Genomic DNA, 22,928 nt, shown 5'->3' with positions numbered 1-22,928 from the left:
CCACATAGAAGGTTAAAGTCATTTAGTTTTTTATTAAGATTTTCAACCGCTACAGTAAACTCTCTGTTGTGAGAGATTATAACGAAGTCATCTGCAAATTGCATCATATGAGTATTTCTATCACAGATCTGATGTAGTCTTTTTGTGTATACATTAAAAAGGAGGGGCGACAGACAAGAGCCCTGTGGGATGCCTCCCTGAACTACCTGAACAGCTTCCCCTATTTTCAGTAGTCTCATAGACATAAAACTGATGATCCAGTCAATGTATGTTTTAGGAAAACACTCATTTTCCATTAGTCTTTTTAAGAATTTCAGGTTGACACAATTGTAGGCATTGTTGAGGTCAACAACCACAAGAGTAACGTGTTCCTTGTTCTTTTTCTTTGCCGCTACCACATTGATGACATCATTAATGCACATCACTGCAGACTTGTTTTTTTGGTATGCATAAGATCTGTAGGGTATAATCTTGTTTTCTTGTATATGCTTTTCCAGCCTGGCTTTCACCATGCCATTTACTGTCTTGGCTAGAACCGAAATGAGGGATATGGGTCGAAAATGTTTTAAGTCAGTCAGATCCATGTTTTTTTTCGGTATTGGTACAATTCTGATAGATCTCCATTCGACTGGAAAATCGCACATAGCCACTCGACGGTTGTAAAAATGTACAAGTTCTGTCTTTATACTAGTGTTAAGAGCACTCAGCATCTCGTATGTGATGTGATCTATTCCTCCTGCCGTTTTTATACCCGATACTCAAAATGAGTATTGGGGTATATTAGATTTGTGGTAAAAGTGGATGTGTGTAACGTCCAGAAGGAATCGTTTCCGACCCCATAAAGTATATATATTCTTGATCAGCATCAACAGCCGAGTCGGTTGAGCCCTGTCTGTCTGTCCGTCTGTCCGTCCGTCCGTCCGTCCGTCCGTCCGTCCGTCCGTCCGTCCGTCCGTCCCCTTCAGCGCCTAGTGCTCAAAGACTATAAGAGCTAGAGCAACGATGTTTTGGATCCAGACTTCTGTGATATGTCACTGCTACAAAAATATTTTAAAACTTCGCCCCGCCCACTTCCGCCCCCACAAAGGACGAAAATCTGTGGCATCCACATTTTTAAAGATACGATAAAACCAAAAACGCAGAATCGGTACAAGGACATTTCATTTCATTCTCGCTTGCAATCCGATCTCAATAACTTTCAGTCATGGTGTTGTGCAAACTTGTTACACCTTAATGCCTCGAAATGCAAAGTTATGACATTTCATCGTTCTAGCCCTTTGTTGGCTCCCTACACCCTATTTGGTGGTTCTCTTGAGAGAATTACCCTGGTGGATGATCTGGGTGTTATGTTAGACCCCAAGTTAAAGTTTTCCGAACACATTTCTACCATGGTAAATAAGGCCATGGGCGTGCTTGGGTTTATAAAGAGGTGGTCAAAGGAATTTGACGACCCCTATATAACAAAGACTCTCTATACCTCGCTTGTTCGTCCGATCTTAGAATACGGCTCCTGTGTATGGTGCCCTCAGTACAAAGTACACCAGGACCGTATAGAATCAGTACAGAAAAACTTTTTACTCTTTGCTCTTCGGGGCCTTAACTGGGATGCGGGTGTAAGACTCCCATCTTACTCTAGTAGACTACTATTAGTAAACCTCCCATCCTTAGTTAACCGTAGAAAAATGCTTGGTGTGATATTTATGCACAACTTGATCAGGGGTGACATAGACAGCCCTGATCTGTTGAGCCGCATAAACTTCACGATTCCTATTAGACTGACTAGAAATTTTATACCGTTGTTCCTTCCACTTTGTAGATCGAATTATTCCTTGCATGAACCGTTTAGGGTCTTATGCTCGGATTATAATTCCCTCTACCATATTATATCCACCACTAATTCTCTTCCTCTTATTAAATTATTACCTTACACACCTTTCTATTAATTAGTAACTGTAGTGGTATTTGTACTTTGATTGCATGCTTAGTTTCTTAGTAAGTTTAGTACTAATTTTCCTCGAATGTTAGTCTAATAGCTATCTTTCTTGCATGTTCGCGTTTGGTTCGGCTACGCACCGCGCGTCATGCGGCAGCGCCCCTCGGTCGGTTGGGCGGGAGGAGGGCTGCGTTTTGCCTGGGATCCGCGCGTAACAGCCTTCTGCTGGTGTCACACGGGCCACTTGACGGTGCAGTAACTGCATCGCCTCTTGAAAGATGCAGTCATTGCATGTCAACGTCCACACAAATTCTCTATATGAATACCCTTTGTGAAAGTTAAATCGAGTACAGACCCTGATGTTGAGTCGATGTGTCTTCTGAATGTGAGACTGTGGTCATTTGCTAGACTATAGCCAGCATTTGACATAACTTGCATGAGAAAAGTTCCCTTTCCACTGTTGGTTCTGTCTCCAGAAAAGGTATGTCTTGCGTTAAAATCTCCTGCAATTATGACTTTTCCGAATGCATCGAAATATTCAAGGAGATTGTTAATCGCTTGCTTGAAGGATGCAAGAGACAACAAAGGTTCAAAATATACTGAGGTGATAAAAAATTTATCTTTGTTGATGATGGTTCTTGCTATAATTATATCTGGCTCTGTCTCATATATCAGTCTTTTAACTCTTAAGTCTTTTTTGTAGGCAATCGCCACTCCTCCATAACCGTCCTCTCTATGTTTTTCTAACATATTGAAGTTGGCTAGTTTCCTAAAACGGAGATCGTGAGAGAAAACTTCAGCCAGAATGGCAAAGTCGAAGTTTTCATTGTTTAAGTAGAATACTAGGTCGTTTTTATTGGCTTTAATAGATTGAATGTTATGTTGTAAAAATTTCATATTTATTTAGATGTTTTAAAAAGGTTCGTTTCTCTCTGTTTGTTCATTTTTCTGTCTGCATTATGTTACATATTGTAATCATTTGTACTGGTCACTTTTTTTGATGGATGTGACACATCATTTGAGTCGACTAAACGAGACAACATGTCAACCATCTGTTGAATGGTAAATTTGTTTTCTTTTAGTTCTTTGTTTTCAAAAAATGGTACGTGATTACTAGAATCGCTGGTATATGATTCTAAGTGATAGTGGGGTTTTTATGCAGGAACCAAAGGTCTCTGCACTAACCTGCTCGCATAACTGTGTTTTTTTAAAACTTCATTTGCTTTAACGTTTTAGTTTTGAACATTTTTCTCATTTATGTCTAGTTTTGGATAGTTTTTTTCATAATTATCTAACAGCGAAAAGTTTTGATGGATTGAGTAAGTGCTAAGCACTTGATCAGATACTGGTGATGTAGTTTGGCGAGTTTGACAGGTCGGTATATAAAAAAAAAGAGGAAAATTACTTAACTGTTTTACAAAATAAACTGAAATTACTTTATAACATGATGAAGAAAAAAGGGGTCAAAAGTTTAAGTCAGCAGTTTTGATGAAGATTGCCAGCTCTCTGAGATGTAGCGGCTCTTTTTATACCCGATACTCAAAATGAGTATTGGGGTATATTAGATTTGTGGTAAAAGTGGATGTGTGTAACGCAGAATCGGTGAGGATGACCATATCTTCTACAGTGCAAAATCTGAACCAGATCGAATAATGATTATAGCCAGAATCAAGAAAACAATTTCATTCTTTCTCGCTCTGTCTCTCTCTAACACACAGGTTTCATGGTCGGTTTTGTCAATTGCAAAATATGAGTTCAAGGATCTCATAACCTATAAGAGCAAGAGCAACCAAATTTGGTATCCACACTCCTGTGATATCGGACCTTGACCGTTTCGTGTCCAAATTTCGCCACACCCCCTTCCGCCCCCGCAAAGGACGAAAATCTGGGGCATCCACAAATCTCAGAGACTATTAAGGCTAGAGGAACCAAATTTGGTATCCGCACTTCTGTTAACTCTCACTATAAAACGTATATCTCAGAATTTCGCCCCACCCTTTTCCGCCCCCACAAAGGACGAAAATCTGTTGCATCAACAATATTGCACATTCGAGAAAACTAAAAACGCAGAATCATAGATAATGACCATATATATCAGATTGCTGAATCTGGATCAGATCAGATCAGATCATTTTTGTAGCCAAAAGGAACAAATCAATTTGCACTGGCTACGCAGCCCCCGACGTCACGCTCAGACTGATTTTCTGTCTCTCTCGCACGCACTCCTTGTCGTGTCGTTTAATATTAGCGGCGTCTGCCGGAGGAGAGCCATACTGACTTAGTATCGGGTATAACTGTAGAGTTGCGGTCTCCGCAGCAACTCACAACGTTCCCCCTCGTCTATTTTGTACTTGTTGATATTTCCACTAGGCCATTCTACTATTCCTATGCCACATGTACTTTCTGTAACTGAGGCATCTGTTGATAGAATGTTCCAGTCGTCCTTTCTGTACTTGTTCAGAATCTCATAAAATATAGTTTTTATACCCGATACTCAAAATGAGTATTGGGGTATATTAGACTTGTGGTAAAAGTGGATGTGTGTAACGTCCAGAAGGAAACGTTTCCGACCCCATAAAGTATATATATTCTTGATCAGCATCAATAGCCGAGCCGATTGAGCCCTGTCTGTCTGTCCGTCTGTCCGTCCGTCCGTCCGTCCGTCCGTCCGTCCCCTTCAGCGCATAGTGCTCAAAGACTATAAGAGCTAGAGATACGATAAAACCAAAAACGCAGAATCGGTGAGGATGACCATATCTTCTACAGTGCAAAATCTGAACCAGATCGAATAATGATTATAGCCAGAATCAAGAAAACAATTTCATTCTTTCTCGCTCTGTCTCTCTCTTGCAAAATATGAGTTCAAGGATCTCAGAACCTATAAGAGCCAGAGCAACCAAATTTGGTATCCACACTCCTGTGATATCGGACCTTGACCGTTTCGTGTCCAAATTTCGCCACACCCCCTTCCGTCCCGCAAAGGACGAAAATCTGGGGCATCCACAAATCTCAGAGACTATTAAGGCTAGAGTAACCAAATTTGATATCCGCACTTCTGTTAGATCTCACTATAAAACGTATATCTCAGAATTTCGCCCCACCCCCTTCCGCCCCCACAAAGAACGAAAATCTGTTGCATCCACAATATTGCACATTCGAGAAAACTAAAAACGCAGAATCATAGATAATGACCATATCTATCAGATTGCTGAATCTGATTCAGATCGGATCATTTTTGTAGCCAAAAGCAAGAAATCACTTTTCAGTGGCTACGCAGCGCCCGACGTCACGCTCAGACTGATTTTCTGTCTCTCTCGCACGCACTCTTTGTCGTGTGGTTCAATATTAGCGGCGTCTGCCGCAGGAGAGACATACCGACTTAGTATCGGGTATAACTGTAGAGTTGCGGTGTCCGCAGCAACTCACAACGTTCCACCTCGTTCTGTTTCTGGCTAACACAGCCTCTAACTCTTCCAAGGAAAAGAAAGGATTTTCATTGTTCTTGGTTGAGTACATTTCTTCGTCTACATCCTTTGCTTCTGAGGTTATTTGTTCGTTAAGGAATTCCAGTTATGGCCCAGCTTTGTCAGGGTCGAAAATTTCTGGGGTGTCCTCTTGACAGTTTTTTAGATTTCTGAGGAATCTCCAGGCTTCTCTTGAGTTCGATTTTACATTTAACTCTGTTAACTTCCTGGCATAGCTAGTTCTTTTGGCAATTTTAACAGATTTTTTCCATTTAACCTTGAGGTTAACAGCAGAACAATAATTTTGAAAGGAGGGTTCTGAAGCTGCCTTCTTCTGCGACTCTGCAAACTCCCTGAATAATTTGGCTAAATTCTCGTCCCACCATAATTTTGGACATTTGTTTTTGATTTCATAAGTAGCTGCTTTTATTTCCTGTTGGATGTTCTTCGCTAAATTATCCATATCTTTGTCGGCCTCAAGCTGGCTTAGCTTTTTCAGTAGCCTGTTTTTGGCAAGGAAAGTTTTGAGTTTGTGTTGATATCCTGCTGTTTCAAAGGTTATTGGGTGATGGTGGCTGCCTCCTAGGTAAAACTTTTCGCATTTCCAATTCTCTATATGAATACCCTTTGTGAAAGTTAAATCGAGTACAGACCCTGATGTTGAGTCGATGTGTCTTCTGAATGTGAGACTGTGGTAATTTGCTAGACTATAGCCAGCATTTGACATAGCTTCCATGAGAAAACTTCCCTTTCCACTGTTGGTTCTGTCTCCAGAAAACGTATGTCTTGCGTTAAAATCTCCTGCAATTATGACTTTTCCGAATGCATCGAAATATTCAAGAAGATTGTTAATCGCTTGCTTGAAGGATGCAAAAGACAACAAAGGTTCAAAATATACTGAGGTGATAAAAAATTTATCTTTGTTGTTGATGGTTCTTGCTATAATTATATCTGGCTCTGTCTCATATATCAGTCTTTTAACTCTTAAGTCTTTTTTGTAGGCAATCGCCACTCCTCCATAACCGTCCTCTCTATGTTTTTCTAACATATTGAAGTTGGCTAGGTTCCTAAAACGGAGATCGTGAGAGAAAACTTCAGCCAGAATGGCAAAGTCGAAGTTTTCATTGTTTAAGTAGAATACTAGGTCGTTTTTATTGGCTTTAATAGATTGAATGTTATGTTGTAAAAATTTCATATTTATTTAGATGTTTTAAAAAGGTTCGTTTCTCTCTGTTTGTTCATTTTTCTGTCTGCATTATGTTCCATATTGTAATCATTTGTACTGGTCACTTTTTTTGATGGATGTGACACATCATTTGAGTCGACTAAACGAGACAACATGTCAACCATCTGTTGAATGGTAAATTTGTTTTCTTTTAGTTCTTTGTTTTCAAAAAATGGTACGTGATTACTAGAATCGCTGGTATATGATTCTAAGTGATAGTGGGGTTTTTATGCAGGAACCAAAGGTCTCTGCACTAACCTGCTCGCATAACTGTGTTTTTTTAAAACTTCATTTGCTTTAACGTTTTAGTTTTGAACATTTTTCTCATTTATGTCTAGTTTTGGATAGTTTTTTTCATAATTATCTAACAGCGAAAAGTTTTGATGGATTGAGTAAGTGCTAAGCACTTGATCAGATACTGGTGATGTAGTTTGGCGAGTTTGACAGGTCGGTATATAAAAAAAAAGAGGAAAATTACTTAACTGTTTTAGAAAATAAACTGAAATTACTTTATAACATGATGAAGAAAAAAGGGGTCAAAAGATTAAGTCAGCAGTTTTGATGAAGATTGCCAGCTCTCTGAGATGTAGCGGCTCTTTTTTTATTAATAATTGATGTAAATTGTTATAATACTTAAAGATTTTGAATTTCCTTCTGAGCCCGGCAAATCTTTGGCAATCGAAGATCAGGTGTTCGGCATATTCAGTTACATTGCACGTTTCGCAGATATTTGAGTCAATTGCTTTGATTCTGTGTAGGAAGACTTTGTCGTATGTGTGTCCCGTCATAAGTCTGTTAATGGTCTTGATGCTTTTAGCATTCCATTTAAGAGAAAAATGCCAGGGTTTACTGGGTATTTTTTTTAGTTTTATTTATTTATTAAATTAACAAATTATCTGTTAATAATGGTACTTAGTTACTAAAGGCGGAAAAAGATAAGTTAAAAGTTAGCTAAATTTAAATGATTATAAATATTGCATGCAATTAGTTTAAGAGACAGTTCAGGGGATAGGGTTTGACAGAGGGAGTTATAATTATGGCATAAAACCCTAAAAGGTTCATGATCAGCATAATTAGACCTACATATGGGTAGACGGATAGGCCTAAAAGTACGGGTAGGTCTAGATGGAACGGCCAAGTCAATCTGACCCAAGAGAGTTTGGGAGTCAACAGTCCCAAGAAGGAGCTTGTGCACGAACATTAAACCATTGCATATTCTGCGATAGTGCAACGATGGCAGGTCAATAAGATTTAGCCTAGACCGGTAGGGTGGCAAGATTCTACCCGAGTCCCAGTTAAAGTTCCGAATGGCAAAAATTAAAAATTGCTTTTGCACGGATTCAATAACAGCCTGCTGCTCTTTATACTGCGGGCTCCACACACAAGAACAATACTCCAATATAGGACGTACTGAGATGTACAGTTGTTTTGTAACGTACGGGTCGTCAAACTCCTTGGACCAACGCTTGATGAACGCTAAAACACCCTTAGCTTTATTTACAGTTGCAGCTATATGGGTGTTGAAACACATCTTATGATCAAAAAGGTCATTTGAACTCGAAATTCGCTCAAGGACATGATTTCCTAGAACATATGAGACAAAATGAGGAGCGCGACGGTAAAATGTCATAAGTTTGCATTTGGAAAGGTTCAGAAAAAGAAGATTAGTTGAACACCACAATAGTAGTTCACTTAGATCAAGTTGAAGGCGTGTGTGCAAATACCAATCAGAGTAAGAAAGACAGATTTTGACATCATCAGCATACATTAGTGTAGTAGAGTATGTTATAACCTGAGGAAGGTCGTTCACAAATAAAATAAACAGAAGCGGGCCCAGATGACTTCCCTGTGGCACACCTAAAGTAACATTAACAGTATTTGACAACACGTTAGAAAACAAAACACGTTGAGTACGGTTAGAGAGATAGGACAAAATCCATTCAAGAAGATTCGCTGGGAACCCTAATAAAGAGAGCTTTTGAATAAGCAGAGCATGGTTCACAGAATCGAATGCCTTGCTGAAGTTCGTAAAAACTACATCCGTCTGCAAACCAATTTGAAAACCACGGTGGATTAGGTTAGTAAACTCAAGAAGGTTAGTCGATGTTGAACGATGTCTGAAAAAACCGTGTTGCGATGGAGATATCAAGCTGCAACAAAGATGTTGCAGTTTGCCGGGTGACCAGGAACTCAAGAAGCTTCGGGATGGCGGAAAGCTTTGCGATACCACGATAGTTTTCAATGTTTGATCTTGAACCTTTTTTGTGAAGCGGAATGATGTAGGACTCATTCCAAATTACTGGGAGACAAGACTGTTCCAAGGAGAGGTTGAAGAGAAAGGTCAAGGGTTTGCAAAGGGACTGGGCACAGTGTTTTAAGATGCAACTTGGTACCTTATCTGGACCCGCAGAAAACGATATGTCCATAGATGACAAACCTTCCAGAACAACGCTTTCCTCGAAAAAGGGCAGAAAAATGCTGTTAGCTTGAGGTAGCTGGTACGGATACGGAGAGGATGCGTTGTAAATATGAGACGAGTACGTTGTTTGGAAAAAGTTAGCGAATAAATTTGCAATACCAACAGCAGAAGCTTCTGTTTTGTTCTGGTAATGAAGGGACGGAGGAAAAACGTTTGACTTGCGCTTAGAGTTAACGAACGAATAGAATTTTTTAGGATCACTACGAAAGTTACTACTACATTGTGAAAGGTAATGATTATAACACTGACTATTGACGGCAAGGAACAGAGAGCGAGCGGAGGAGTATAGAGCTAAGGCCAACGTGGAGCCCGACTTCTGGTACTTTTTATAGAGCCGGGATTTATTATTTTTTAAGTATGACAAATACTTGGAGAACCAGGGAGGCTTGGACGATACAGGTACAGTGATATCTGGAAATATGTCTATGAGGCTGGATCCCTTCGTCCTACACTTTGTCCTGTAGTCCTCATTCCATTTGTATACTAAAATGTTCCTAATTTCTCTTTGAGCCTCCTTGTAGCTGTATTTTATATTTATTGTAAACCCCTCACTTGTAGCAGCCTTTGCTGCTATGTCAGTCTTTTCGTTGATGGCCACACCCTTGTGACCAGGGACCCATAGAATGTCAAGTTTCTGAATGTCTGATTGGTTAATTATGTTGTGAATATCATTCACTAGGTACGAGTCTGTATTCTTATTTTTAATTAAATTAATAGCTCCTAATCCATCACTTAAAATCACAGCCTTTTTATACCCGATACTCAAAATGAGTATTGGGGTATATTAGATTTGTGGTAAAAGTGGATGTGTGTAAGGTCCAGAAGGAATCGTTTCCGACCCCATAAAGTATATATAGTCTTGATCAGCATCAATAGCCGAGTCGATTGAGCCCTGTCTGTCTGTCCGTCTGTCCGTCCGTCCGTCCGTCCCTCCCCTTCAGCGCCTAGTGCTCAAAGACTATAAGAGCTAGAGCAACGATGTTTTGGATCCAGACATCTGTGATATGTCACTGCTACAAAAATATTTCAAAACTTTGCCCCGCCCACTTCCGCCCCCAAAAAGGACGAAAATCTGTGGCATCCACATTTTTAAAGATACGATAAAACCAAAAATGCAGAATCGTAGAAGATGACTATATGTTCTAGAGTGTAAAATCTCAACCAGATCGTATAATTATTATAGCCAGAATCAAGAAAACAATTTAATTCTTTCTCGCTCTGTCTCTCTCTAACACACAGGTTTCATGGTCGGCTTTGCCAATTGCAAAATATGAGTTCAAGGATCTCAGAACCTATAAGAGCCAGAGCAACCAAATTTGGTATCCACACTCCTGTGATATCTGACCTTGACCGTTTCGTGTCCAAATTTCGCCACACCCCCTTCCGTCCCCGCAAAGGACGAAAATCTGGGGCATCCACAAATCTCAGAGACTATTAAGGGTAGAGTAACCAAATTTAGTATCCGCACTTCTGTTAGATCTCACTATAAAACGTATATCTCAGAATTTCGCCCCACCCCCTTCCGCCCCCACAAAGAACGAAAATCTGTTGCATCCACAATATTGCACATTCGAGAAAACTAAAAACGCAGAATCATAGATAATGACTATATCTATCAGATTGCTGAATCTGGATCAGATCGGATATTTTTTTTAGCCAAAAGCAAGAAATCAATTTGCAGTGGCCACGCAGCGCCCGACGTCACGCTCAGACTGATTTTCTGTCTCTCTCGCACGCACTCTTTGTCGTGTGGTTCAATATTAGCGGCGTCTGCCGCAGGAGAGCCATACTGACTTAGTATCGGGTATAACTGTAGAGTTGCGGTGTCCGCAGCAACTCACAACGTTCCCCCTCGTTGTAATTATATTTAAGACATAGTTCGCAGGCCTTTTTAAGGCCTACGAGTTCGGCACCTACTGAGGATAATCTGTTTTCTATTTTGTACTTGTGGATATTTCCACTAGGCCATTCTACTATTCCTATGCCACATGTACTTTCTGTAACTGAGGCATCTGTTGATAGAATGTTCCAGTCGTCCTTTCTGTACTTGTTCAGAATCTCATAAAATATAGTTTTTATTTCTTCATTCGAGTATTCTTCTTTGCCCTTAGTTAAAAATGTATCTAATACATGGATTTTGTTACATGTGTTAACACTATCACAGTCTTGAGTGTTTACAAAGATGGAATTCAATTCTCTTAAAGTACGTGTGTAACTCGTATCCGCTTTTGAGCGTATTAGCTCGTCAAACATTGTTGGATTGAACCTTTTAATTTTAAGCAGTTCTTTGGCTGTAAGCCATTTCGCCCTGAAAACAGGTGGCATTACACCAGCGAGGACAAAAATTTCGTGTTTGCTTGTGTCAGGTGGCACCCCAACACACCTTCTGAGTGATTTAGCTTACGCTATTTCTATATCTTTACTTGCTACAGATCCCATGTCTGAAAAACTTGTGATAGCATATTCTTGTTTTGTTCTAATAAAAGCTTTGAAGATGTTGGTACTTGTTTTAGGTTTTAGACCTGATTTGATAGTAGTCGCAAGCTGGAGGAGTCTGTTGCCTTTTTTTGTTTGTTCTTTAACCATTTTTACATGACTGACATTTGACATGTTTGCGCTAATCAGTCTGCCTAAGAAACGGATATCTTTTCGATTTGGTATAGGCACATTTCCAACAGAAATATTTACCGCTCTGACCTGTCTTTTTCCTACATTCATTGCTGCAGATTTGCTTGGATTGAAGCTAAAACCGAGATCACCACATAGAAGGTTAAAGTCATTTAGTTTTTATACCCGATACTCAAAATGAGTATTGGGGTATATTAGATTTGTGGTAAAAGTGGATGTGTGTAACGTCCAGAAGGAATCGTTTCCGACCCCATAAAGTATATATATTCTTGATCAGCATCAATAGCCGAGTCGATTGAGCCCTGTCTGTCTGTCCGTCTGTCCGTCCGTCCGTCTGTCCGTCTGTCCGTCCGTCCGTCCCCTTCAGCGCCTAGTGCTCAAAGACTATAAGAGCTAGAGCAACGATGTTTTGGATCCAGACTTCTGTGATATGTCACTGCTACAAAAATATTTCGAAACTTCGCCCCGCCCACTTCCGCCCCCGCAAAGGACGAAAATCTGTGGCATCCACATTTTTAAAGATACGATAAAACCAAAAACGCAGAATCGCTGAGGATGACCATATCTTCTACAGTGCAAAATCTGAACCAGATCGTATAATGATTATAGCCAGAATCAAGAAAACAATTTCATTCTTTCTCGCTCTGTCTCTCTCTAACACACAGGTTTCATGGTCGGTTTTGCCAATTGCAAAATATGAGTTCAAGGATCTCAGAACCTATAAGAGCCAGAGCAACCAAATTTGGTATCCACACTCCTGTGATATCGGACCTTGACCGTTTCGTGTCCAAATTTCGCCACACCCCCTTCCGCCCCCGCAAAGGACGAAAATCTGGGGCATCCACAAATCTCAGAGACTATTAAGGCTAGAGTAACCAAATTTGGTATCCGCACTTCTGTTAGATCTCACTGTAAAACTTATATCTCAGAATTTCGCCCCACCCTTTTCCGCCCCCACAAAAGACGAAAATCTGTTGCATCCACAATATTGCACATTCGAGAAAACTAAAAACGCAGAATCATAGATAATGACCATATCTATCAGATTGCTGAATCTGATTCAGATCGGATCATTTTTGTAGCCAAAAGCAAGAAATCAATTTTCAGTGGCTACGCAGCGCCCGACGTCACGCTCAGACTGATATTCTGTCTCTCTCGCACGCACTCTTTGTCGTGTGGTTCAATATTAGCGGCGTCTGCCGCAGGAGAGCCATACCGACTTAGTATCGGGTATAACTGTAGAGTTGCGGTGTCCGCAGCAACTCACAACGTTCCACCTCGTTCTGTCTGCATTATGTTCCATATTGTAATCATTTGTACTGGTCACTTTTTTTGATGGATGTGACACATCATTTGAGTCGACTAAACGAGACAACATGTCAACCATCTGTTGAATGGTATATTTGTTTTCTTTTAGTTCTTTGTTTTCAAAAAATGGTACGTGATTACTAGAATCGCTGGTATATGATTCTAAGTGATAGTGGGGTTTTTACGCAGGAACCAAAGGTCTCTGCACTAACCTGCTCGCATAACTGTGTTTTTTTAAAGCTTCATTTGCTTTAACGTTTTAGTTTTGAACATTTTCCTCATTTATGTCTAGTTTTGGATAGTTTTTTTCATAATTATCTAACAGCGAAAAGTTTTGATGGATTGAGTAAGTGCTAAGCACTTGATCAGATACTGGTGATGTAGTTTTGCGAGTTTGACAGGTCGGTATATAAAAAAAAAGAGGAAAATTACTTAACTGTTTTAGAAAATAAACTGAAATTACTTTATAACATGATGAAGAAAAAAGGGGTCAAAAGTTTAAGTCAGCAGTTTTGATGAAGATTGCCAGCTCTCTGAGATGTAGCGGCTCTTTTTATACCCGATACTCAAAATGAGTATTGGGGTATATTAGATTTGTGGTAAAAGTGGATGTGTGTAACGTCCAGAAGGAATCGTTTCCGACCCCATAAAGTATATATATTCTTGATCAGCATCAATAGCCGAGTCGATTGAGCCCTGTCTGTCTGTCCGTCTGTCCGTCCGTCCGTCCGTCCGTCCGTCCGTCCGTCCGTCCGTCCCCTTCAGCGCCTAGTGCTCAAAGACTATAAGAGCTAGAGCAACGATGTTTTGGATCCAGACATCTGTGATATGTCACTGCTACAAAAATATTTCAAAACTTTGCCCCGCCCACTTCCGCCCCCGCAAAGGACGAAAATCTGTGGCATCCACATTTTTAAAGATACGATAAAACCAAAAACGCAGAATCGGTGAGGATGACCATATCTTCTACAGTGCAAAATCTGAACCAGATCGTATAATGATTATAGCCAGAATTAAGAAAACAATTTCATTCTTTCTCGCTCTGTCTCTCTCTAACACACAGGTTTCATGGTCGGTTTTGCCAATTGCAAAATATGAGTTCAAGGATCTCAGAACCTATAAGACCCAGAGCAACCAAATTTGGTATCCACACTCCTGTGATATCGGACCTTGACCGTTTCGTGTACAAATTTCGCCCCACCCCCTTCCGCCCCCCAAAGGACAAAAATCTGTTGCATCCACAATATTGCACATTCGAGAAAACTAAAAACGCAGAATCATAGATAATGATCATATCTATTAGGTTGCTGAATCTGGATCAGATCAGATCATTTTTATAGCCAAAAGGAACAAATCAATTTGCACTGGCTACGCAGCGCCCGACGTCACGCTCAGACAGATTTTCTGTCTCTCTCGCACGCACTCTTTGTCGTGTCGTTTAATATTAGCGGCGTCTGCCGGAGGAGAGCCGTACTGACTTAGTATCGGGTATAAATGTAGAGTTGCGGTCTCCGCAGCAACTCACAACGTTCCCCCTCGTTTTTTATTAAGATTTTCAACCGCTACAGTAAACTCTCTGTTGTGAGAGATTATAACGAAGTCATCTGCAAATTGCATCATATGAGTATTTTTATCACAGATCTGATGTAGTCTTTTTGTGTATACATTAAAAAGGAGGGGCGACAGACAAGAGCCCTGTGGGATTCCTCCCTGAACTACCTGAACAGCTTCCCCTATTTTTAGTAGTCTCATAGACATAAAACTGATGATCCAGTCAATGTATGTTTTAGGAAAACACTCATTTTCCATTAGTCTTTTTAAGAATTTCAGGTTGACACAATTGTAGGCATTGTTGAGGTCAACAACCACAAGAGTAACGTGTTCCTTGTTCTTTTTCTTTGCCGCTACCACATTGATGACATCATTAATGCACATCACTGCAGACTTGTTTTTTTGGTATGCATAAGATCTGTAGGGTATAATCTTGTTTTCTTGTAAATGCTTTTCCAGCCTAGCTTTCACCATGCCATTTACTGTCTTGGCTAGAACCGAAATCAGGGATATGGGTCGAAAATGTTTTAAGTCAGTCAGATCCATGTTTTTTTTCGGTATTGGTACAATTCTGATAGATCTCCATTCGACTGGAAAATCGCACATAGCCACTCGACGGTTGTAAAAATGTACAAGTTCTGTCTTTATACTAGTGTTAAGAGCACTCAGCATCTCGTATGTGATGTGATCTATTCCTCCTGCCGTTTTTCTGTTTCTGACTAACACAGCCTCTAACTCTTCCAAGGAAAAGAAAGGATTTTCATTGTTCTTGGTTGAGTACATTTCTTCGTCTACATCCTTTGCTTCTGAGGTTATTTGTTCGTTAAGGAATTCCAGGTATGGCCCAGCTTTGTCAGGGTCGAAAATTTCTGGGGTGTCCTCTTGACAGTTTTTTAGATTTCTGAGGAATCTCCAGGCTTCTCTTGAGTTCGATTTTACATTTAACTCTGTTAACTTCCTGGCATAGCTAGTTCTTTTGGCAATTTTAACAGATTTTTTCCATTTAACCTTGAGGTTAACAGCAGAACAATAATTTTGAAAGGAGGGTTCTGAAGCTGCCTTCTTCTGCGACTCTGCAAACTCCCTGAATAATTTGGCTAAATTCTCGTCCCACCATAATTTTGGACATTTGTTTTTGATTTCATAAGTAGCTGCTTTTATTTCCTGTTGGATGTTCTTCGCTAAATTATCCATATCTTTGTCGGCCTCAAACTGGCTTAGCTTTTTCAGTAGCCTGTTTTTGTCAAGGAAAGTTTTGAGTTTGTGTTGATATCCTGCTGTTTCAAAGGTTATTGGGTGATGGTGACTGCCTCCTAGGTAAAACTTTTCGCATTTCCAATTCTCTATATGAATACCCTTTGTGAAAGTTAAATCGAGTACAGACCCTGATGTTGAGTCGATGTGTCTTCTGAATGTGAGACTGTGGTCATTTGCTAGACTATAGCCAGCATTTGACATAGCTTGCATGAGAAAAGTTCCCTTTCCACTGTTGGTTCTGTCTCCAGAAAAGGTATGTCTTGCGTTAAAATCTCTTGCAATTATGACTTTTCCGAATGCATCGATATATTCAAGGAGATTGTTAATCGCTTGCTTGAAGGATGCAAGAGACAACAAATGTTCAAAATATACTGAGGTGATAAAAAATTGATCTTTGTTGTTGATGGTTCTTGCTATAATTATATCTGGCTCTGTCTCATATATCAGTCTTTTAACTCTTAAGTCTTTTTTGTAGGCAATCGCCACTCCTCCATAACCGTCCTCTCTATGTTTTTCTAACATATTGAAGTTGGCAAGTTTCCTAAAACGGAGATCGTGAGAGAAAACTTCAGCCAGAATGGCAAAGTCGAAGTTTTCATTGTTTAAGTAGAATACTAGGTCGTTTCTATTGGCTTTAATAGATTGAATGTTATGTTGTAAAAATTTCATATTTATTTAGATGTTTTAAAAAGGTTCGTTTCTCTCTGTTTGTTCATTTTTCTGTCTGCATTATGTTCCATATTGTAATCATTTGTACTGGTCACTTTTTTTGATGGATGTGACACATCATTTGAGTCGACTAAACGAGACAACATGTCAACCATCTGTTGAATGGTAAAATTGTTTTCTTTTAGTTCTTTGTTTTCAAAAAATGGTACGTGATTACTAGAATCGCTGGTATATGATTCTAAGTGATAGTGGGGTTTTTATGCAGGAACCAAAGGTCTCTGCACTAACCTGCTCGCATAACTGTGTTTTCTTAAAACTTCATTTGCTTTAACGTTTTAGTTTTGAACATTTTCCTCATTTATGTCTAGTTTTGAATAGTTTTTTCATAATTATCTAACAGCGAAAAGTTTTGATGGATTGAGTAAGTGCTAAGCACTTGATCAGATACTGGTGATGTAGTTTGGCGAGTTTCACAGGTCGGTATATAAAAAAAAAGAGGAAAATTACTTAACTGTTTTAGAAAATAAACTGAAATTACTTTATAACATGATGAAGAAAAAAGGGGACAAAATTTTAAGTCAGCAGTTTTGATGAAGATTGCCAGCTCTCTGAGATGTAGCGGCTCTTTTTATACCCGATACTCAAAATGAGTATTGGGGTATATTAGATTTGTGGTAAAAGTGGATGTGTGTAACGTCCAGAAGGAATCGTTTCCGACCCCATAAAGTATATATATTCTTGATCAGCATCAATAGCCGAGTCGATTGAGCCCTGTCTGTCTGTCCGTCTGTCCGTCCGTCCGTCCGTCCGTCCGTCCTTCCGTCCCCTTCAGCGCATAGTGCTCAAAGACTATAAGAGCTAGAGCAACGATGTTTTGGATCCAGACTTCTGTTATATGTCACTGCTACAAAAATATTTCAAAACTTCGCCCCGCCCACTTCCGCCCCCACAAAGGACGAAAATCTGTGGCATCCACATTTTTAAAGATACGATAAAACCAAAAACGCAGAATCGGTGAGGATGACCATATCTTCTACAGTGCAAAATCTGAACCAGATCGAATAATGATTATAGCCAGAATCAAGAAAACAATTTCATTCTTTCTCGCTCTGTCTCTCTCTAACACACAGGTTTCATGGTCGGTTTTGTCGATTGCAAAATTTGAGTTCAAGGATCTCAGAACCTATAAGAGCCATAGCAACCAAATTTGGTATCCACACTCCTGTGATATCGGACCTTGACCGTTTCGTGTCCAAATTTCGCCACACCCCCTTCCGCCCCCGCAAAGGGCGAAAATCTGGGGCATCCACAAATCTCAGAGACTATTAAGGCTAGAGTAACCAAATTTGGTATCCGCACTTCTGTTAGATCTCACTATAAAACGTATATCTCAGAATTTCGCCCCCCCCCCTTCCGCCCCCACAAAAGACGAAAATCTGTTGCATCCACAATAATGCACATTCGAGAAAACTAAAAACGCAGAATCATAGATAATGACCATATCTATCAGATTGCTGAATCTGATTCAGATCGGATCATTTTTGTAGCCAAAAGCAAGAAATCAATTGTCAGTGGCTACGCAGCGCCCGACGTCACGCTCAGACTGATTTTTTGTCTCTCTCGCACGCACTCTTTGTCGTGTCGTTCAATATTAGCGGCGTCTGCCGGAGGAGAGTTATACTGACTTAGTATCGGGTATAACCGTAGAGTTGCGGTGTCCGCAGCAACTCACAACGTTCCCCCTCGTTTTATTAATAATTGATGTAAATTGTTATAATATTTAAAGATTTTGAATTTCCTTCTGAGCCCGGCAAATCTTTGGCAATCGAAGATCAGGTGTTCGGCATATTCAGTTACATTGCACGTTTCGCAGATATTTGAGTAAATTGCTTTGATTCTGTGTAGGAAGACTTTGTCGTATGTGTGTCCCGTCATAAGTCTGTTAATGGTCTTGATGCTTTTAGCATTCCATTTAAGAGAAAAATGCCAGGGTTTACTGTGTATGTCTGGAAATATGTCTATGAGGCTGGATCCCTTCGTCCTACACTTCGTCCTGTAGTCCTCATTCCATTTGTATACTTAAATGTTCCTAATTTCTCTTTGAGCCTCCTTGTAGCTGTATATTATATTTATTGTAAACCCCTCACTTGTAGCAGTCTTTGCTGCTATGTCAGTCTTTTCGTTGATGGCCACACCCTTGTGACCAGGGACCCATAGAATGTCAAGTTTCTGAATGTCTGATTGGTTAATTATGTTGTGAATATCATTCACTAGGTACGAGTCTGTATTCTTATTTTTAATTAAATTAATAGCTCCTAATCCATCACTTAAAATCACAGCCTTTTTGTAATTATATTTAAGACATAGTTCGCAGGCCTTTTTAAGGCCTACGAGTTCGGCACCTACTGAGGATAATCTGTTTTCTATTTTGTACTTGTGGATATTTCCACTAGGCCATTCTACTATTCCTATGCCACATGTACTTTCTGTAACTGAGGCATCTGTTGATAGAATGTTCCAGTCGTCCTTTCTGTACTTGTTCAGAATCTCATAAAATATAGTTTTTATTTCTTCATTCGAGTATTCTTCTTTGCCCTTAGTTAAAAATTTATCTAATACATGGATTTTGTTACATGTGTTAACACTATCACAGTCTTGAGTGTTTACAAAGATGGAATTAAATTCTCTTAAAGTACGTGTGTAACTCGTATCCGCTTTTGAGCGTATTAGCTCGTCAAACATTGTTGGATTGACAAAAATTTCGTGTTTGCTTGTGTCAGGTGGCACCCCAACACACCTTCTGAGTGATTTAGCTTGCGCTATTTCTATATCTTTACTTGCTACAGATCCCATGTCTGAAAAACTTGTGATAGCATATTCTTGTTTTGTTCTAATAAAAGCTTTGAAGATGTTGGTACTTGTTTTAGGTTTTTTGATAGTAGTCGCAAGCTGGAGGAGTCTGTTGCCTTTTTTTGTTTGTTCTTTAACCATTTTTACATGACTGACATTTGACATGTTTGCGCTAATCAGTCTGCCTAAGAAACGGATATCTTTTCGATTTGGTATAGGCACATTTCCAACAGAAATATTTACCGCTCTGACCTGTCTTTTTCCTACATTCATTGCTGCAGATTTGCTTGGATTGAAGCTAAAACCGAGATCACCACATAGAAGGTTAAAGTCATTTAGTTTTTTATTAAGATTTTCAACCGCTACAGTAAACTCTCTGTTGTGAGAGATTATAACGAAGTCATCTGCAAATTGCATCATATGAGTATTTCTATCACAGATCTGATGTAGTCTTTTTGTGTATACATTAAAAAGGAGGGGCGACAGACAAGAGCCCTGTGGGATTCCTCCCTGAACTACCTGAACAGCTTCCCCTATTTTCAGTAGTCTCATAGACATAAAACTGATGATCCAGTCAATGTATGTTTTAGGAAAACACTCATTTTCCATTAGTCTTTTTAAGAATTTCAGGTTGACACAATTGTAGGCATTGTTGAGGTCAACAACCACAAGAGTAACGTGTTCCTTGTTCTTTTTCTTTGCCGCTACCACATTGATGACATCATTAATGCACATCACTGCAGACTTGTTTTTTTGGTATGCATAAGATCTGTAGGGTATAATCTTGTTTTCTTGTATATGCTTTTCCAGCCTGGCTTTCACCATGCCATTTACTGTCTTGGCTAGAACCGAAATGAGGGATATGGGTCGAAAAAGTTTTAAGTCAGTCAGATCCATGTTTTTTTTCGGTATTGGTACAATTCTGATAGATCTCCATTCGACTGGAAAATCGCACATAGCCACTCGACGGTTGTAAAAATGTACAAGTTCTGTCTTTATACTAGTGTTAAGAGCACTCAGCATCTCGTATGTGATGTGATCTATTCCTCCTGCCGTTTTTCTGTTTCTGACTAACACAGCCTCTAACTCTTCCAAGGAAAAGAAAGGATTTTCATTGTTCTTGGTTGAGTACATTTCTTCGTCTACATCCTTTGCTTCTGAGGTTATTTGTTCGTTAAGGAATTCCAGGTATGGCCCAGCTTTGTCAGGGTCGAAACTTTCTGGGGTGTCCTCTTGACAGTTTTTTAGATTTCTGAGGAATCTGCAGGCTTCTCTTGAGTTCGATTTTACATTTAACTCTGTTAACTTCCTGGCATAGCTAGTTCTTTTGGCAATTTTAACAGATTTTTTCCATTTAACCTTGAGGTTAACAGAAGAACATTAATTTTGAAAGGAGGGTTCTGAAGCTGCCTTCTTCTGCGACTCTGCAAACTCCCTGAATAATTTGGCAAAATTCTCGTCCCACCATAATTTTGGACGTTTGTTTTTGATTTCATAAGTAGCTGCTTTTATTTCCTGTTGGATGTTCTTCGCTAAATTGTCCATATCTTTGTCGGCCTCAAACTGGCTTAGCTTTTTCAGTAGCCTGTTTTTGGCAAGGAAAGTTTTGAGTTTGTGTTGATATCCTGCTGTTTCAAAGGTTATTGGGTGATGGTGACTGCCTCCTAGGTAAAACTTTTCGCATTTCCAATTCTCTATATGAATACCCTTTGTGAAAGTTAAATCGAGTACAGACCCTGATGTTGAGTCGATGTGTCTTCTGAATGTGAGACTGTGGTCATTTGCTAGACTATAGCCAGCATTTGACATAGCTTGCATGAGAAAAGTTCCCTTTCCACTGTTGGTTCTGTCTCCAGAAAAGGTATGTCTTGCGTTAAAATCTCTTGCAATTATGACTTTTCCGAATGCATCGATATATTCAAAGAGATTGTTAATCGCTTGCTTGAAGGATGCAAAAGACAACAAAGGTTCAAAATATACTGAGGTGATAAAAAATTTATCTCTGTTGTTGATGGTTCTTGCTATAATTATATCTGGCTCTGTCTCATATATCAGTCTTTTAACTCTTAAGTCTTTTTTGTAGGCAATCGCCACTCCTCCATAACCGTCCTCTCTATGTTTTTCTAACATATTGAAGTTGGCTAGTTTCCTAAAACGGAGATCGTGAGAGAAAACTTCAGCCAGAATGGCAAAGTCGAAGTTTTCATTGTTTAAGTAGAATACTAGGTTGTTTTTATTGGCTTTAATAGATTGAATGTTATGTTGTAAAAATTTCATATTTATTTAGATGTTTTAAAAAGGTTCGTTTCTCTCTGTTTGTTCATTTTTCTGTCTGCATTATGTTCCATATTGTAATCATTTGTACTGGTCACTTTTTTTGATGGATTTGACACATCATTTGAGTCGACTAAACGAGACAACATGTCAACCATCTGTTGAATGGTAAATTTGTTTTCTTTTAGTTCTTTGTTTTCAAAAAATGGTACGTGATTACTAGAATCGCTGGTATATGATTCTAAGTGATAGTGGGGTTTTTATGCAGGAACCAAAGGTCTCTGCACTAACCTGCTCGCATAACTGTGTTTTTTTAAAACTTCATTTGCTTTAACGTTTTAGTTTTGAACATTTTCCTCATTTATGTCTAGTTTTGGATAGTTTTTTTCATAATTATCTAACAGCGAAAAGTTTTGATGGATTGAGTAAGGGCTAAGCACTTCCTTACGCGCGATTTTTTTGATTGTCATTATTTTGTTATTGTCCATCTCCTTTTCCCATACTGGGCACATCAGTCTGTCCCTAGCTGAGTGATTTTTCCCATTGCAAAGGATACACTTGAGACCAGTGCACGACCCATTGCACTCCTCGACTCCGCATTTATAGCGCCTCCTAGCTGATTTGCATCTGGTCGAAGTGTGACCAAGTCTGCCACAATTATAACATTGCCTTACTCTGGGAACATATATGCTTACTTTCATCCCACATATCCCAAAAGAGATACCTTTTCTGGGATGTCTGAACCCTCAAAACCAATTTTGACTGTTTCTAATGGTATGAGCTTGAATGTTTCGTTGTTGTCATCGGTTGTAATTTTCTGCCTTCTTGCTAATCTTTCAATTGACTTAATTTTTATGTTAGAAGTAATATTATCCATAATTTCATTCTCAGAAAAACCGAGGGGCACCCCTTTAATTACTCCATAGGATTCCACATAGTCTTTTGGTATAAATACCACTAAATTCATTTTTTTTAACTCCTCATTTAAAACTAGATCATTTGCTTCGCTGAAAACCTTAAAATAAATCTTGTATAGTGTAGGCGCAAGAGCTACGATTTCTTTAATTCCTTTGATTTTAAGGTGTCTTATTTTTTCAAAAAAGAATAAGCCATTTTTGGTGTTTTTGTTTTCGAAGATGGTACTGTTCTTAGTCGATACTAGTACAGCCGCATCACCGATGTGGCACTCACTATACAGCACTGTTTCTCTTTCGATACCTACATTTGATGGGTTTATAATCGGATTAGTATTTTTATTCAGTGTTTTAGTCATTTCAGTATTTCCAGTAA

This window comes from Drosophila miranda, assembly GCF_003369915.1.
Source record: "Drosophila miranda strain MSH22 chromosome Y unlocalized genomic scaffold, D.miranda_PacBio2.1 Contig_Y2_pilon, whole genome shotgun sequence".
Classification (NCBI taxonomy): domain Eukaryota; kingdom Metazoa; phylum Arthropoda; class Insecta; order Diptera; family Drosophilidae; genus Drosophila; species Drosophila miranda.
The sequence above is the reverse complement of the archived record's forward strand: the minus strand, read 5'-3'. Positions refer to the sequence as shown.